Source organism: Erpetoichthys calabaricus, chromosome 10, assembly GCF_900747795.2.
Source record: "Erpetoichthys calabaricus chromosome 10, fErpCal1.3, whole genome shotgun sequence".
Classification (NCBI taxonomy): Eukaryota; Metazoa; Chordata; class Cladistia; order Polypteriformes; family Polypteridae; genus Erpetoichthys; species Erpetoichthys calabaricus.
Window position 1 is genome coordinate 69,235,546 of NC_041403.2, and position 18,652 is coordinate 69,254,197.

The following is an 18,652-nucleotide window of genomic DNA, read 5'->3' on the forward strand; positions in this document are numbered from 1 at the left end:
TTTAATGTCCCACTTGTTATTTTAAATTAGTGGATGGCACATCAAGTGACAAAGCTTCCTTGCAACTGTCAGGTGGGATTCCTTGGTGGGCTGCCTTCTGTGTTGACTGTGTGTGTTCTCAGAGGTTTTCCCTTGAGCTTCTCCAAGGACCGTGCAGCTTTGGCATCCCCCGTTTACTAGACTAATAGTCTTGAGGACACAAGCACATCACGGTTGAAGTAAAAATGACCTAGGGCAGTTATTCAGATCGGTGTATAATAATTTAAAGTGCAGTGCACTGTAAATACATATCTTGTAATAAATTGAGAGCTCTTTTCTTAGGGTAAAATCAGTCAATAATAAATAAATCCTTCAATAAATAGGCTTAAAAATCAAAAATAAAATCCCAGCGGTACAATTGGGATTCTTCTCTGTTTTGAGCGCCAGTACTTGTCTTGTCCCTGCTTACCCATTAGGCCTGCGCAGTCAAGTGAGGTTCCTACTCTGGCTGTGGTCCCATCCACCTCAATCGGGCACTGCTGGGACACTCTGAGCTGGTTTCCATCGTCCTACCACCTGCCTTCGGTCCAACAGGACACCTGGATCATTTGATCACTCCTGCTCCTCTGAATTGCTTCTCAAGAGCAACCTGCCCCTACAGCATCAAACCCCTTGGTTTTCTCTCATATTCACTTTCTCTATACTACTCAGTTTTTTTATACTTTAGTGGGTGGAGGTGCTTTGCTTGTTAACATGCAGGCAGGATCAGCTCAGCTGATCTTCACTCCACAGGTTGTTAAGCAAACACCCCGCAGCTGTACAGCTTTCCAACAGTGTTCTCCAACACTCACTAAGTCTGATTGCACTGTTTAATTTAAAATCACTGGGCCACCATGAAAACCACTTCTGTAATGACCTGATGTGTGATGTTGGGTGCAGTCAAATGGGCTGACTTCTGCCTCGTCTCCATTGCTACCAGTATTGACTCCATCTCCTCATACTGTAAACTAAAATCATTGTTCATTATGTTTAAGAAATCCTTAATTCTGTCCTCTTACTTATTGTAAATTAACAACTTCATATTTGTGTCTGCTATCTTGCTGAGCATTAAGTGAATACATAGATGATCATTATTTCTGAGCATCAGAAAAAGTAAATAAAATCACATTAAAAAATAAACTCCACTTACTTTGTGCAGATGAAAGATCAGTTTGTATAAAAATGCATGCAGACATCAAAATGAAACCAAAGAGAGCTGTGTGAGCCATAGACCTGCAACACATTAGGAAACAAGATGCTAATATGATTTAAATATTAAATATAAATACATTTATATTAAATATATATTAATGTTATAACATTAACAAAATTTAGTATGTTTTTTATAAAAATCATACATTAACATGGAACAATGTACAAGGTTCAGACATACCTAAGAAATCCAAACTGATAAATGAAAGAAAAATATATATTAATAAACTGTTACTTTTTGCTAAACAATGAAAGAGTGAAAAGATTATTCCTATATTCTCCCATCAATTTATTTTCCCCTCTTGTGACTTTGCCTTTTATATGCTTGCCTGGCCCATCTGCTCCCCAGGGCTGGTCTTTGTGAATTACCTAATCTGCAACAAAACCACAAAATGATGCCCATACCGGGAACATACAGTCTCTCCAAAAATATAGGAAGTGTTCCTAGACTTTTAAGAAAAAAAAACTCATTCTAGGCACTTGCAATATTTGGAACACATACAAGGAAAAAGAAAAAAAACTTCAGAAAAAGCAAAGAGGAGACAGGATGGGAGTGGAGGATTGGGGTTGAGCAAACATCAATTTTGACAATAAAAAAATAAAATCATAGGCTCTAAAGCACACAATGCATTACAAGTCCCAATCTGCTGCTCCACAATACAATACGATACGATACGATACGTTACGATCTGTCCCTGGACACCATCTGAGTGGGTTTTCCTTGGGTGGACTGATTTTCCTTCTATGCCTCAGAACATTCAGATTACTTGATGACTAATGGGCCCCATAGTAATGAGTGTGGAATATCTACATTAATGTTTAGGGCTGTGACCAGTGCTGTAGAGTGAGGCACCTGATGCTTGTGACCCTGAACTAACTCGGAAGGTTAGTCAATGAATGAATGAAATAATTTGAAAACTGTGAGCAGTCTTACTAAAATAACATTTTCATCCATCATTTTCTTGAAATGCTTTCTTCCAACATAGGCTTGCCAGAGGTGTGGGTCCATGAAGTTGTACAGTAGGAGCACTGGGAGCAAGACAATAACAAAACCATGATGAAGTGTCACACTCGCAAAGACATCCAGATTCATACGTATACAGCACATACAAATTTAATCACCAAAAAGCATGAAAACAAAAAAAAACATAGGATGTGGCAGGTAGCTGAAATACCTGGAGAAGGACCCAGGTGGAACACGTCAACTCTCTGCAGATGTTACAATTATCATTATATTTTATAACATTTCCTAACTTTTTGCAGTTGAAATTTTGTGTAGTGTGATTTCTTTGCTTTTGGTTCTCCAAACCAGTGTTTCTGTGGCATTATAATACAAACTGTACCTCAAAGCTTCATCAATCCACCCTTTTTCATTATAGACCTGCATAGAGATGAGACCCATTCACCATAAAAGGCAGTATATCAGACAAGACAGATTTAATCTAATGAAAGAATTAATAATTTAAGACCCATTTAAACAAATCACTTTTACTGGTTAGATACTGCGGTGGGCTGGCATCCTGCCCGGGATTTGTTCCTGCCTTGCACCCTGTGTTGGCAGGGATTGGCTCCAGCAGCCCCTCGTGACCATGTGTTAGAATATAGCAGGTTGGAAAATGACTGACTGACTGGTTAGATACATTTCTGCTCCATTAACAGTAAATCCAGTGTAATAAGTAGGATAAAAGATAAACTGAATAAATATTCATTGTTATTTCATAAAATAACTGTAAGGCTTTACATACTGACTAAATACAGTGACCGTGATGCCCCAGCCCAGCTGCTGCTTATGAGTTTTGAAACAATCGACCACTTGTGTTTTATTGTGCAAGGATCACTGAGCAGATAATGCCTTGCAGTTACAGCTGCAGAAATGATTTTTTAATCTGTTTAAACTTGATTGATCAAATTCCAAATCACTAAGTCTGATTGTAGCCATATCAGGCACAGTTTAATTAACAGTACTTAATTTCATTGTGAGTGTTATGGTAGTACAGCTGGTATCTCATGGGTATAGCAAACTGTGTTCTACCTTCTCCCTCGTCACCATTTCAATGTTCTCCTCATATCTAGATGGCTTCTTCCTCTGACATCCCACAAAATTGTATGTTAGATTGATAATCAGTGTGTGTTTGGGTATCTTTCCATGAGAAAAGACCAAATTATTAATAACATTTTTCAGCTGGTAGAGATTTCAAAATGCAAAACAAAAACCACAGTCTAGGAAAAGCAAGAGCTAATTGACTGAGAAAACTTTCATTCAAAGGGTGAACCAAAATCAAACTAGAGTGCTTAGTTTATTACTTGAAATTTTCAAAAGGCTCTTGTTTTAAATTCTTTTTGGAAAGAGTCTTTCCTTTATACTCAAAGTTTGACTGCAGCCCTTGACTGTTAAATAGGCCACAGCTGATATGTCATTAATTGAATTAAACAAAATATGGAAAAGTTCTTAAGGATCAAAGGATGCTGACACAGTGAGTGTGCCCTGTGACGGACTAATGTTCAGTTCCCTGACCCTAAAATGAAATAGTTGGGTTCAGAAAACGCATGGATGGGCTCATCCACATTTTAAATCAAAATTTCGAAAACATTGATGCAAACACACTAACCATAGTGAAGCTCTAGTCTGTCTAAGTCTGATAATTACACTTAATACCAAACATGTACTTTTATCTTGCTTAGAAACATTATTTCTGTTTGCAGCTGTGAGCGCTGAAGTCGAAATCAACAACGGGAGTCTAAAACCAATTTTTAATAAAAAACAATTTCTTTATTCTTTGTTCTTTATTCTTGGTGAGTAAAAAAAAACTGTGAGACTGCCCTGTTGGAGAATGTGGGCAGACTGCAAAGAAAAAACAACAGTTTCCCCTTTTATCACCTAGCTTGTTCATTTAGCTAAAGGGAGAACAAAAAAAAACATAAGAGTTCATTTTGAGGTCTCCATAGATTAGAGGACATCTTAAATTTATGACATAGGAGTACAGAAAAACAACAGCAGTACCAGGCACCTACATTATCTAAAGAATGTGCCCGTCTCAGTTACAACCCATTTTAAGCAGTTTTCTCAAAGTTCATTGCATTAGTTATAAAGAGATTACATTCTTTTAATTTTAATATCTTCATTAGATTATATTTGTTTGATTAGATTAATAATTCTTATTTATTAATTCATAAGTAACTTGTTTTCTTATAATATTAAACAAGAGTAAAGAAAGATCACATTGAATTATAATATCACAGGGTGTTCTGTTAATATCAAGAGGTTAGCACTTTCACATAGAAAAATTAAATCAGTCTCATATTCTGTGTATAAACATAATTCATTTCCTACCTAAATGCAGATAAAATCATATAGAATTATAAAATCATATAGTTCTCTGCAGCATGATTAATACAAAATTCAGTCATTGGTATTTTGTGAGTTAAATACTTATAATCAATCATCTGCGGTGGGCTGGCTCTCTGCTCGGGGTCTGCTTCCTGCCTTGTGCCCTGTGTTGGCTGGGATTGACTCCAGCAGACCCCCGCAACCCTGCAGTTAGGATATAATAGGTTGGAAAATGGATGGATAGATGGATACTTATAAACATTACAGTTAATAATGTTTTTCTGCGTTCTCACAGCCTATTAACTTATATGTTTTACAAACTTGCAAGACAGTAGCCAGAGTTTGTGCTCACTGTCTAGAGAATGTGATGTAATAGTCTGTGTGACATTTCTAGTTTTTTTGTAATTGTTCAAAATAAATGGACAGCCCTATCTATAACACCAGATGATGAAGAGGAAACCAATGTCCTAATACATTCTGGCTCCTCTTAAACTGAGGTAATGTCTCCCCAGAAATAAAAACCCCACCTTTACATGAGCTGCTTATACAGTAATTACCAGAACCATCTGTAAGCTACCCAGCCTTAACGTGACTCATACGAGTAGGACGGCATTAAACTGGAACTTTTTTTTTTTTTTTTTTTACTTTTTAAAGAAGTGCTTTATTTCAATCTTAACCCGAATTCCTTAAAATTCCAGTGTATTTGGAAGTCTTTGTTGTTGTTTTATTCAATTTAAAAACAGTGAGGGCATCAGACCGTACATATTGTTTATGTCATTGTTTTCTTTTTTGATAAGTAGGTATAGTCGCTATTGCATGAAAATGATACCTGCATTAGATTAGATTAGATAGAACTTTATAGCTCTCACAAATGGAAGATTACCCCAACAGTGAACACAGCAGAGGTAACTACTCTGAATTGGAAAATCTTTAAATTATTACAATTTTAAAGTATTCCTCAAACTTTTGATACCCAAGTTGCATCAATGAGCACAAAGTCTTTAAGGAAAAGATATTCGTTGTCCAAGCATTTTTATTCAAATAAATCATTAGTGAACGATGGAGCCGTCATAACAACAGCAGGTGTAAGTCACGAACCAACCAAGAATGGGATGTCAATCCATCCATCCTTTATCAAACATAACTAATCCAATCCATGGTCATTGAGAATGGAGCCTTTACTGACAGCATCAGGCTTAAGGCGATGGTCAACCCTGCCAGTCCAAATGCACTCATATGACATCAATTTAGAGTCAGAATTTCAAACACACACAATTCATTGTGAAAGATTCAAACATGGAGTTAACATTCGGGCTAGGACTTAAACCCAGATGTTGGAATCTCGGAGACTACACTACTAGATGCTGCACCACCCTGCCATGCCATTCCTCACCCACTCAAACCATGCCAGTTTTTGATCAGCCTTACCAGCACTTCTTAGGATCTAGAGGGAAACTACAGAAACTGGAGAGAGAGAAAATAAATGTGAATAAAGGGAAGACATGAAATCTTCACAGAGATAGCTGTGTGACTAGGATTTGAACTCCTGTATCTAGAGCTGTGTAGCAGTAGAGCTAACTACTGTAACACTGTTTAAGCAAGAATTTTGCATCTCAGACAAAAAGCAACCATCACATATTTAGGTGGTCCAGGGTAACCATTATGTGTTTATTGACAGTTCATTCAAAATAATCAAATATTGGATGGGCATTGGCTGCCCATTACTCTGGACTGGATGAGTCGTTTAAAAATGAATTGATTAATCTTAACATCATGTGCCTGTAATGAAGAGCACCTTGCAGAGATTGAAACCCTTAATATAGTTGAAGCTTTTGTGATCTTTGATCATAATAATTACATGACCTTGTATAAACCTATAACTTCTCAATGTGCCTTATATACTTATCAAAAAAATTAAGGGAACACTTAATTATCACAGTCCAACACCAAGTCAACTAAGGTTCAGAGATATCAGTCTGTCAGGTTAGGAAGCAAAAGTGATTGTGAATCATCTTCACCTACTGTGATGCATATGTAACTGACAACAGGTGCGCTGGAGTGGCAACAGCAAGACAACCCTTCCCAATGCCCCCTACCCCCATATTTTTGGGGTTGTCTTGCTGTTGCTTCTCCAGTGCCCCTGATTCACAATCACTTATGTTTTCTAACTGGACAGATTGCTAACCCTGAAGCTTCATTGACTTGGTGTTGAACTGTGATGATTAAGTGTTCCCTGGGATTTGAACTTAATGTGTGCTGCTACAGGGAGCCAATGTAGCAACCTGAAAAAAGGAGTGAGATGTGCCTACCTCAGCTGGTTAAATACAAGATGGGCCGCTACATTCTGAACCATCTGCGGTGGCTTGATAGCACATGCGGGTACTCCTGCCAGAAGTGAGCTGCAGTAGTCCGGACACGACAAGACCAAAGCCTGGACCAGTCTTTGTGCTGCACATTCCATCAGATAAGGTCTGATCTTACGGATGTTGTACAGCATGAATCTGAATGAATGCAAAACAGTAGAAATGTGGTCAGAAAAAGATAGCTGCTCATCAATCACCTCCCCAAGGTTGCATACTGACTTGGCACATCTTACTGACAGTGAGCCAAGCTCTATAGAGATGGGGAGTTAAACAGACTGGCTGGCTGGGCTCACAAGAAGCTCAACTTTTACCACGTTGAGCTGTTGATGGTGGTCCTTCATTCAGATTGAGATTTCAGTAAGACATGCAGAGACTCTATTTGATGCCATGTTGTCCTCGGGAGGGGATGACAGGTATAGCTGTGTATCGTCGGCAGAGCACTGATAAGAGATCCCATGGGATTGGATGATGGAGCCCAGCGAGGTGGTGTAGAGATAGAAAGGTGGAGGACCCAGCACTGGTCCTTGGGGCACCCCTGTGCATGTCTGATGTGCCTTTGACAACTCTCCAGGTAACACATAATATTTTATGTGCCCTTTTCGATCAACTGTTCTGTTTTCTTCCTCATAGAATATTAGAATACAATATTGAGGATCTTTTGTCCGAGATGCCACAATGCTGATGTGACTGGTTGCTGTTTAAATCAGCATTCCCTTCTCTTTGATAGCCCTTCCATCTAGGCTTGGTTCCTATCTTGCTCTTGTTGTACTGTAGCTTTACACAAAAAAAATTCAATTATCTAAATTTGTGTTGCATATGCTTTAATCTTATATAGTACATGATCCCAATGTGTTGCGACCACTGTACTCAACATGAACGTTTTTTTATGAAAAATGAGTCTACTAAGGGCACTTTCATCTTTTTAATAGACATTCTTCCTGCAATATACCATGTAGGGTGGTCATCTGGCTCCAGATTTTATTTTTCTGGAAATGTTACTGTTTTACTTGCTTCTTACCACTATTATTAATTCATTCATAGGTTACAGCTTGTGCTCCTTAAGTTCCAATAATGACCAGAGATTTCCTGTTTTTTTACTCGTGGGATGGCTCTATCTGCCAAAATAGTCAAGAGCTGTTTGCATAGCACTTACATGCTGACTGGACGGCCCCAGTGTTAATCCATGTAAAATGTATCAACATGGAATTAATAAACTTTCATGAGCACTACTCAGTGACTCAGAATTAGCCATCTCTGATTTGGAACATTATATCCTGGCTTAACACCTGATGAAGTTTGGATAGACACTAGGGACCTCATATATAAGTGGTGCATATACAAAAATGTTATGTACACCCGTTTCCCCACACACTTCAAGATGTATAAAAACTAAACTTGGCGTAAAGCCATGCACATTTTCACAGCAGCCTCACCCCGTACCTATGCAAGTTTCTACTCTGTTTTGCAAATTGGCGGCACTCAGTGTCAAAGCAGTGCTACTGTTTCTGTGTTGACTCTCTTTTTCTGATTTCCATCAATGATGGATTTATCAAATACACTGAAATTGCTTGCATATCGTTTACAAATTTAATTTCTTTGATTATAATCATTCTTTAACAATACAAAGGTGCATGGAATGGCCAAACTATTCCAACTACCATAGCTGCTTTAGTGTTGTTAGAAGTCATTGCAAATGGAGAATTAGAAAAGAGCACATATTTATAGATGATGATGAGTGGTTTCTAAGTCAACTTCAATTTCCAAGAGCTATTCTCTTGGAGCTGTGTGCAGAACTGTTGCCAGCTTTACAAAGGCTGACTTTGAGGAATTGTGTCCTACCTGCTCCTTTGCAAATTCTGTCCACTTTCCAATTTTTACCACAGGAGCTTTTCAACATGAACTTTCCGACCAATTGGCTGTTTTATAGATTTCACTGAGCAGTGGCGTAGCTAGCTTGCTGAAGGCCACTGTGCAGCACCCTGAGGTGGGAACCTCCTGTCTAGTATAACTGTTAGTAATTTATTCGCAGCTAGATACTAGGGGCTGGCTGGGCTGTGGTGTCCGCGATCGCAACATTATCAGATCACACGCTAGTGACAAACCAACTGGCTCTCTTAATGGAATTTGTAATAACTTTTTTTAATCGCTTTATTACAACAGCCATAAGTTAGCAAAAATAAAATAAATTGTGGGAATAGAATGTGGGAGGTGTGGGTAATAGTAGTAGTAGTACAGTACATAAATATGTGAAAGATTTGGACCCACTTACTTTTCCAAGAGAACTTTGTGAAGGAAGATGATTAAAATGTAACATAAGCTAGAAAGTATAAACTGTTCTGTGCTATAAAATGAAGCAATTTCAATTTGTAACACATCCATATTACTAAACGAGAATGGTAAACCGGATGGACGCAGGGACATGGGCCGTGGACGCAAAAGACGTAGTGCGCAGGCGCCACACAAATCCCCCCCCCCCCCCGTAACAGAGCAAAACGGGACAAACAACGAACCGTCAGAGTGGGAAACAAAGTAAAACGTCATAAAGAGGATAAAGAACAGGGACAAACACATAAAGAGCAGGTTACAGAACAAAGCCCCCCTCCCTAAAGTACAACGACAGAGACTACGAACCGTCTGACATGCCGCAAGCAGGATAAAGCGAGGTCAGAAATAAAACACAGAGTAGGAAACAAAGTAAAACTTCATAAAGGGATTAAAGAAACAAAGCACACACCCCAATGAGTAAACGGGAGAAACTACGCGCGTACGCAGACACCACACAAAGCACCCCCCCCCCCGCACCAGAGCAAAACGGGAGAGACTACGAACCGTCAGAGTAGGAAATAAGCTAAAACGTCGTAAAGAGGTTAAAGAACAGTGACAAACACATAGAGAGCAGGTTACAAAACAAAGCCCCCCCCCTCCCCACAGTAAAACGAGAGAGACTACGAACCATCTGACATGCCGCAAGCAGGATAAAGCGAGGTCAGAAATAAAACACAGAATGGTAAGAACCGACATAATACGAAATGCGCAGGCGTGGCCGCCATATTGTGAGTGGCACTAATGCGTAGATCTAATGAACGTGGACTCCTACAACGCGCGTCTGAAACTGCATAAGCAAAGCAGGCACGGGTTCAACATGACACAGCTCGAGTGACCGAGATACAAACACGCATCTGCCTGGATATAATTAATGAACGCAAGTGCCTACAACGTACGTCTGAAATGACGCAAAACAGGCAAAGACTCCTCCAAAAAGAAACAGCTCGACTAAACGATATACAAAATAAAATAAAATAAAATAAAACGCCGCATAATAGTTCGGAAAGAGCTTCGTATTAACAGTAGAGAGACCCACAGTGACACCGGCGAACACTCCGTATTAAACATACGTCATCCTCACACATCCAACCTATACGGCATAGGTGAATCACATTACAGTGATGCATTATTAACAGTATGATAAACATCACAGTATCGCAAACAAATGAAAATTATTACTCGAAAAGGGGAAAATATAATCACCACGGACCAGGTGTCATTATAACAAAAGCAGAATAAAGCGAGGTGACAAATGAAAGACAGAGTAGAAAGCAAAGTAAAACGTCATAAACAGGTGAAACGAGTGGACCAAACACATGGACAGCAGATTACAGATGATGAACACCGGAATTCAAAAGCTTCAAAAACAATAGCTCGACTAACCGAAATACAAACTAAAACGGGAAACACTACGGGGTCCGCACTACTCCACTATGCACCGCATAATGGTATGGACAGGGCTCCGTATTAACAGTGGAGAGCCCCAGAGTGACATGGGCGAGCGCTCCATATTAAACGTGCGTCATCCTCACACGTGGCTGCCCAGCGGGCACGGGTTCAAAACGCCGGGGGTAGGCAAGCAAAGCGAGCAGGGAGCGAAGCCCCCTTGTTTAAAATGACAACACCGGCTGACAGGATACTACTACACAATCGACCTGTTTTACAGAAGTTCTGAGAAAATTTCTTTGTCATTTACAGTATATTGCTTGTTTGTCTTTATTAGTTTCTCCATTTTTAATGGCTTCAGCAGATAGCACCTGATCTGAAGCCGTTGTATTGCTATTTCCAGACTCGGTAGTTGCAACCATTTCACTCACTACACTGTCTGCATAACCTGCTTGCAGCTGTTGTGACAATTTACCAGCATTAGCATTCTCAGTTAACTACCGCTGGGCCTTGTTCAGTTTTGAGAAAGGTAGAAATCTTGGTAAGCTTAGTGTTCTTCAATAGCTGTTGCAGGCATGCCTTACATTTAGCAGCACCACTCTTAATGTTTGCCGGATCTGCTGCTACTGGCCGACATGGCGTCAAATGCCAAGAGTATAAAAAGTGTCAAATTGTTCAAATATTCGGCGTTTGCCAACTTACAGGGCCCATAACTTAACAACAGAATTGCTATGATTTACCATTTATGAGTTCGAACTTCGGAAACTGTTGACATAAAAATCAAAGTACAAAAGTAACAATTATTTACGATAATGTATATTTACATTGTTCATGTGACGTCCTTCAAAACTTCTTCCGTTCAAGTCTGCTATGGCATGCCAAAGGTTGCCAAATATGGGAATGTTCACCTCTCTCTAAGGCAGACTAGGACATGTTGTGCCTCTGAACTCCCACAGTCGAAATTCATGTAAATTGTAGGCCTGCCGAATATGTAATATCATATTGGATTGGACTTGCCTGTTAATAGTGCAAACATGCCACTGAAACTATGAATTATTAACGCAATGAACTATGCAAGCGATTTAATTTGTTAAAAAAATTTTCTTAAATCTATACGGCCCCAAGTGGACCCTCCAAGCTCATAGGCCCTTGTGCTTTGTGCAATCTGCACAATCCATTGCTACGCCATAGTCACTGAGTTGCAACCATGCTAGCTGTATGGGATGGTATTTATCTGCTTGTCATCCAGATAGATAAGATTTCCTTACACTGTGGTTGAACTGGCAAGCATGAAAGTGCAATTCACAACAACGTCCAGTTTTCCAAATGTAATTGGAGCAGTCAGCTATACGTATATTACTATTGCAGTGGCGCCAAACAAGTTACATCAGCCAAGGATGAATCTCCAAAAGAATGAGGTGGTATTCATTGTCTATAACAGGAAAGCCTATAAAAATGGCAATTAGGCACAATCACAGGTGCTTTTTCCAACTAGTGCGGCAAAAGGCAAGTAGTCCTTGAGTCACCTCAAAAAAGTAGAGACTCTATCCATTGTGGCATTCAGTGCTGACGCTACACTATAAAGATGCCTTCAGAGAATAAATTTGCTTATTTAAATAGCATTTCCACTCTATTAATGGGCTGCAGTATACAGTATTTCACAGAAAGTGTGTCGCACTGTGCATGCAAGTAGTGTGCTGCATAATGTGGCACCCAATTGTGGCTTGCCTGTACCTGAAGAGATGTAGTATGATGAACCTGACACTGACCTACCAAATGATCATTCAAATAGAACAGTGTTACAACTTTGTTTGAATGTGATTAGCAGAATGAAAAAACAAATAATCGGATGCAGCATTTATTTTTTAACCAACCAATTAATTTAATTTGTGGTCAATATCACATAGTACAGCCCTTATATTCCATAGTTCCTTGGCCACATCTCTTACAGCATCCACTATCGCATTTTAAAACTCCAAAACAGCGTCCGTCAACACACAACCAGCTGGTCACATGATGGTTTCGGACGCAGAGGTGTGTGTACACCCAGTCCCCAATTATGTGCTCAGCACAGCAGCACCATCACACTGTGGATTCATGTCCTCGGCACGGGGGTCAGCATTTGTAATATTGTCTGAAACAGAATAAACAGATGGTTGGCTGCAACTCACCTTTTCACATCGACTTTGATATCTGACCACTTTTTATATCGGGCCCTGTGCAACTTTCTGAACTTGTACTTTCAAGTGTCTCCGCTACTCTGTATCACTCAATCAACTTCCTTTTGTTGCTTATACCACAGCTTAAGTCAAGAAATAGTGCGCTTTTTTTAATGCCTCCACTTCGCATTTGCTGAAATTCTTCTTTTTTTCCATGTGCTTTTGCCATTGTCTTTTAACAAAGCACTGAATGGAAGGGGCTATTTAAATTGATTTGCATATTGAAATATGTGAAATTCTGGGAGGAGTAGGGGTGGGGCTGTAGGCACGTAGACAAACATTAAATTTCATGTTCATTCGGATTTATAAAGGGGAAGCATGTGGAACATAGCGTATGCACAGTTTATGCATCTGTAATCTTTTATGTGTGTGCACCTTTCCAGTTTTGTCTGTACGCCATGTTTTAGTGTGAATTCAACACACTACGTTATGCATGAGGCCCTAGATCGTTAAGAACATGAACTGGCATGTGAGTTCAGTTGATGAATAGATGGATCATTTAAGTGTGATGAATAAATTAAGCAAACTGGAATGAAGCAATAGTTTAATATAGCAGAGACTAAACCAGAGGGTAATTGGCATTACATGGCAACCCCTAGTCTTGTCTTCATCACTTCCTATCTCTCAAGTTCATTTTACTACAAATGGTTTTCAATCATCAGCCTTTATTTTACATCAATTTTCATTTATTCAATTCATCTTTTTATTGGTGTGTGTGTGTGCATTTATTAGTGAGAATAATCAATGCAATAGGGGCCACATTGGTTAACACTATTAACAAGCACTGGATTAAACAAAAGTCATCTGAATGAGAAGAGGAGAATATTCAAATCTGGTGACAAATAGGCTCTAAAGGGTGTGCAGGGAGTACTGAAGAAAAACAACAACAACAACATTTATTTATATAGCATGTTTTTTTACAAATGATGTAGCTCAAAGTGCTTTACAGAATGAAGAAAGAAAAAATATAAAAATAAAATTGGGCAATACTAATTAACATTGAATAAAAGTAAGGTCCAATGGCCAGGGAGGACAGAAAAAACAAAAACAATCTCCAGACAGCTGGAGAAAAAAACTAAATCTGCAGTGTTTCCAAGGCTCAGCCCCCACTAGGCATTCTACCTAACATAAATGATCTCAATCAGTCCTCATGGTTTTCAGGCTCCACATGGAAGAATCAGACGATGATGGTCATGTGGACCATTGGCCTTCAATCCATCAATGTAGGGTGATCGGGTGGTGGTGTCACAGATTGCCACCACAGAAACCCGGAAAAAGAACAGCAGAGAAAGTAGGGGTTAGTATGGATTTCGATGCCATGAAAAAAAAAAAGATAATTAAATGCATGTACAGAATTATCAGGGTTAAACTAAAATGAAGCTATGAGAAAGCCATGTTAAAATGAGTTTTTAGCAGTTTTTTTTAAAGTGTTCCACTGTATTATCCTGGCGAATTTCTATTGGTAAACTATTCCAGATTTTAGGTGCATAACAGGAGAAGGCTGCCTCACCACTCCTTGTAAGTTTAGCTCTTGGAATAATAAGCAGACACTCATTTGAAGATCTAAGGTTACAATTTGGAGTGTAAGGTGAGAGGCATTCCGAAAAATATGATGGAGTGAGATTATTTAAGGCTTTGTAAACCATAAGCAGTATTTCAAAGTCAATTCTAAATGACACAGGTAACCAATGCAGTGACATCAAAACTAGAGAGATGTGCTCAGATTTTCTTTTCCTAATTACGATTCCGGCAGCTGCATTCTGCACTAGTTGCAATTGATTGATGTTTTTTTTTGGGTAGTCCTGAGAGGAGTGCGTTACAGTAATCTAGCCGACTGAAAAAAAAAAAAACCGTGGATTACTTTTTCAGTATCTTGAAAAGTTATGGGATCTAACTTTTGCTATATTTCTTAAGTGAAAAAAATGCTGTCCTAGTAATCTGATTAATATGTGATTTAAAATTTAGGTCAGAGTCAATAATTACCCCTAAATTCTTTACCTCTGTCTTGACTTTTAAGCCTAATTGATCAAGTTTATTTCTAATACCCTCATTATATCCATTTTTGCCAATCACTAAGATTTATGTTTTCTCTTTATGTAGTTTGAGAAAATTACTGCTCATCCATTCAGAAACACAAGTAAGACATTGTTTCAGTGAACCAAGAGAGTCGGGATCATCAGGTGCTATTGATAAATACAGTTGTGTGTCATCAGCATAGCTGTGGTAGCTCACGTTATGCCTTGAGATAATCTGACCTAATGGAAGCATGTAAATCAAAAAGAGCAGCGGACCCAGGATAGAGCCTTTTGGCACACCATATAGAATATCGTGTGTCTTTGAAGTATAATTACCGCAACTAACAAAGAATTTTCTACCTGCCAAGTAAGACTCGAACCAATTTAGGACACTGCCAGAATAAGGTGATTTCTAAGAATATTGTGATCAATGGTATCAAATACAGTACTCAGATCTAAGAGGATGAGAACAGATAAACAGCCTCTGTCTGCATTTACCCGCAAGTCATTTACTACTTTAACTAGCACAGTTTCTGTAAGGTGATTTGTTCTAAAACATGATTGAAACTTGTCAAGAACATAATGTTTATCCAGGTGATCATTTAGCTGCATAATGACTGCCTTTTCTAGGATTTTACTTAATAAAGGCAAGTTAGAAATAGGTCTAAAATTTTCAAAAGCAGAGGAGTTGAGATTATTTTTCTTGAGCAGGAGTTCAACAACAACAGTTTTAAGACAGTCTGGTAAGATACGGGGGGTATCTAATGATGAATTTATTATGTCAAGAACACTCTCAGTTAGCACGCTGGATACATCTTTGAAAAAACTTGTTGGTATTGAGTCAAGGACGCAGCAGGAGGGTTTCAGTTGAGAAATTATTGAATATAAATCAGGCAAGTCTATCCTGGTGGAAGAATTGAATTTTGTTTAAAATGGAGTGCTGTGGTTTAAGAGGATCAGTACTTGGGAGATGTACTATATTATTTCTAATATCATTAATTTTGTAATTAAAAAATATAGCAAAAGCCTCACATATTTCACTGGACGTTTTTTGGAGGCATTCCATTGAGTGCCCTGGGTTTAGCAGACGATCAATTGTAATGAATAAAACTCTGGGATTACTAGCATTGTTATTTATAATTTTAGAGAAATAGTACCGCCTCTCAAGGCGAACTATGTTGTTGCATTCTGTTATTTTAGCCTTCAATATCTCATAGTGGATAATAAGTTTAGTTTTTCTCCATTTATGCTCATCTCTCCGGTATGTTTTCTTTAGATCAGACACTCTTTGTGTCTTCTATGCCGTAACAATGCTAGAGGATTTTCAGGAGCGACTATGTCAGCGGCAGCTCTCACTCGAGTATTACAATTTTCCACCTTACTATTTACATTATCCTCACTATTGTAGTAAGCACTACAAACAGAGTGTGAAGGAAATTATGCTTACAGAGTTACAAAAGAAAACAAATTCACTCAGAATAACATTAAAGATGTTTGGAATGGACTGTGCATACAGTACTTACTGGACTCCAGCAATCCAGGGCGCAGGTACTAAAAAATATGGACAAGTTTATTGCCCCAACCAGTTTTTAAATGGAGTTTCCTCCTTCCACCATCTTTTTCCAATGTTCAGTACACCAAAACCATTTCTGTTACATCAACAACTACTGCCACTTCAGCTAGTATGAACAGTGATGAGTCCCCCTCTCATCATAAGTATGGGCTGTCTAAGTAAGTGATGACCAAGAGAGGAGATGACTGAGGAGGCAACACACAGAAAAAAAAAAATGCGGAACCACTTTAAATCAGTCCTCAAGTTCTTGCAGTCTATACTGACTAACTTTGTACTATTCTCTCCCAACTCTTCAGTCTCTAAAGCTGCAAAAAGTTAAGCTGCTGTGGAAAACATTCTGCATTGTTCCTGTTCCAACAAAATCAACTGCCTCTTCACCTAATGACTACAGACTGGTGGCACTTACATCTGATATCATGAAGACCTTCGAAAGGATGGTAATGGACTACATGAGTCTTATTGTGAAAGACAAATTGCAGTAGTTTGCTTATCAGGTAAAGATTAGTGTGGAAGATGCAATTAACTATTTGCTAAGCAAGGTTTATTTCCATCTGGAAAGAGCTGGAAGCAGTATGAAGATTGTTGGTTTTTTTTTTAGCTTCCCAGTACCATCAATACCATCCAGCCACCGTTGTTAACGGGTAAGCTTGGGGATATGCACATGGATGAGCCTGTGTTTTCCTGAACAATGGACTAGATGTCAGGCAGGCACAACACAGTTTGTGAGGCTCAAGGACTGTTTTTCATATGCATGTGAGCAACACTGGAGCACTCCAAGAAACAGTCATGTCACTTTTTTTCCTCACTCTGTGCACCTCAGAGTATAAATTACAGCAGGTCATGCCACTTTCAGAAATTCTCAGATGATTATGTACTTATGGGGTGTATCGATAAGGGGGATAAGACAGTGTATAGTAGTTAGGAATTTTCTGCTTCTTAACATTAGCAAAACCAAGGAACTGGATATTACCTTTTATACCACAAAAGAACCCTATGTTTGGCCACTAAAAGAGTGGATGTGGAGATGCTACAAATTCTTCAGGGTCCACATCAATGACATTTTGGAGTGGTTTCGTAACACTATCCTCTTTAATAAAATCCCTGTGTGCTTCCAGGTAGGTGTGTGTGTGTGTGTGTCTCTGTCTTCTGGTGAAGTGCGCATGCGTGGGGCATGGTGCGATGCACAATATTACTATCAGAGAAAGTTACAGGCGTTTTACGGAAATACAAACCAGTATTACTGCGAGAGGAAATTAAAGGTACACAATACAGTGACGCATATTTCAGCCACATACGAGCCAATATTACTGTCAGAGGAGATTAAAGGCATATCACTGATGCGCACACCTGTATTACTGCCAGAGAAAATTAAAGGTATATTACGGATGTACAAGCCAGCGGATGTACAAGACAGTATTACTGTCACAGAAAATTAAAGACACACAATACACGGCGGCAGCCCACGAAGAACGGTCAGCTCAGCAAGTAAACATCAACAAAAGAAAGGCTGAAAGAAAGAAAAATACAACCAACAAAAAGAATAAGGTCAAAGTCCCTTGCCATTTAATATAGACTGTTCCTACTAATGTTTATGCACTACTGTTCTAGCGCCCATTATTGTAACGGGCTAAATGACTAGTAACTATATAAAAATAGTCTCCTTAGGACAGTGCACTACTTTAATTTGGGCAATGACTTTCTTTGCATATTCTATAACTCTCTGATGGCCAGTCAGAGTGATTTCCTATGTTGTGGTGTGCTGGGCAGGTAACATCATTTCAAGAGGAGTCCACCAGATCAACAAGTTAATTAAGAAGGCAGAATCAGATACTGGATGCACTCTGGACCTGCTGGAGGAGAGAATGATGACAAAGCTGATGGCCATTATGAACAATGCTGCACATCCTCTGTCCGACATACTAGCATTGAGTTATAGAAGTGTGTCAGGAAATGCTACTGGGGTCCTTTATAGAAAGACAATACACCTGCATAATTCCTCACAGTGACTGCTCATTTTATCTTTAATCATGTGGAACGTTTTTTTCATACCATTTATTCTGGTGTGTATTTATGAAGGGAGTTGCTGTTTGTTATAATAACATTTATTCAGCTTCTGTAAAAAGCCATATTTCCCCCTAGAAACAAATATAGACATGTAGATATTCACACAGTACTTTATTTGTCCCCAAAGGGCAATTAAAACTTTATAGAAG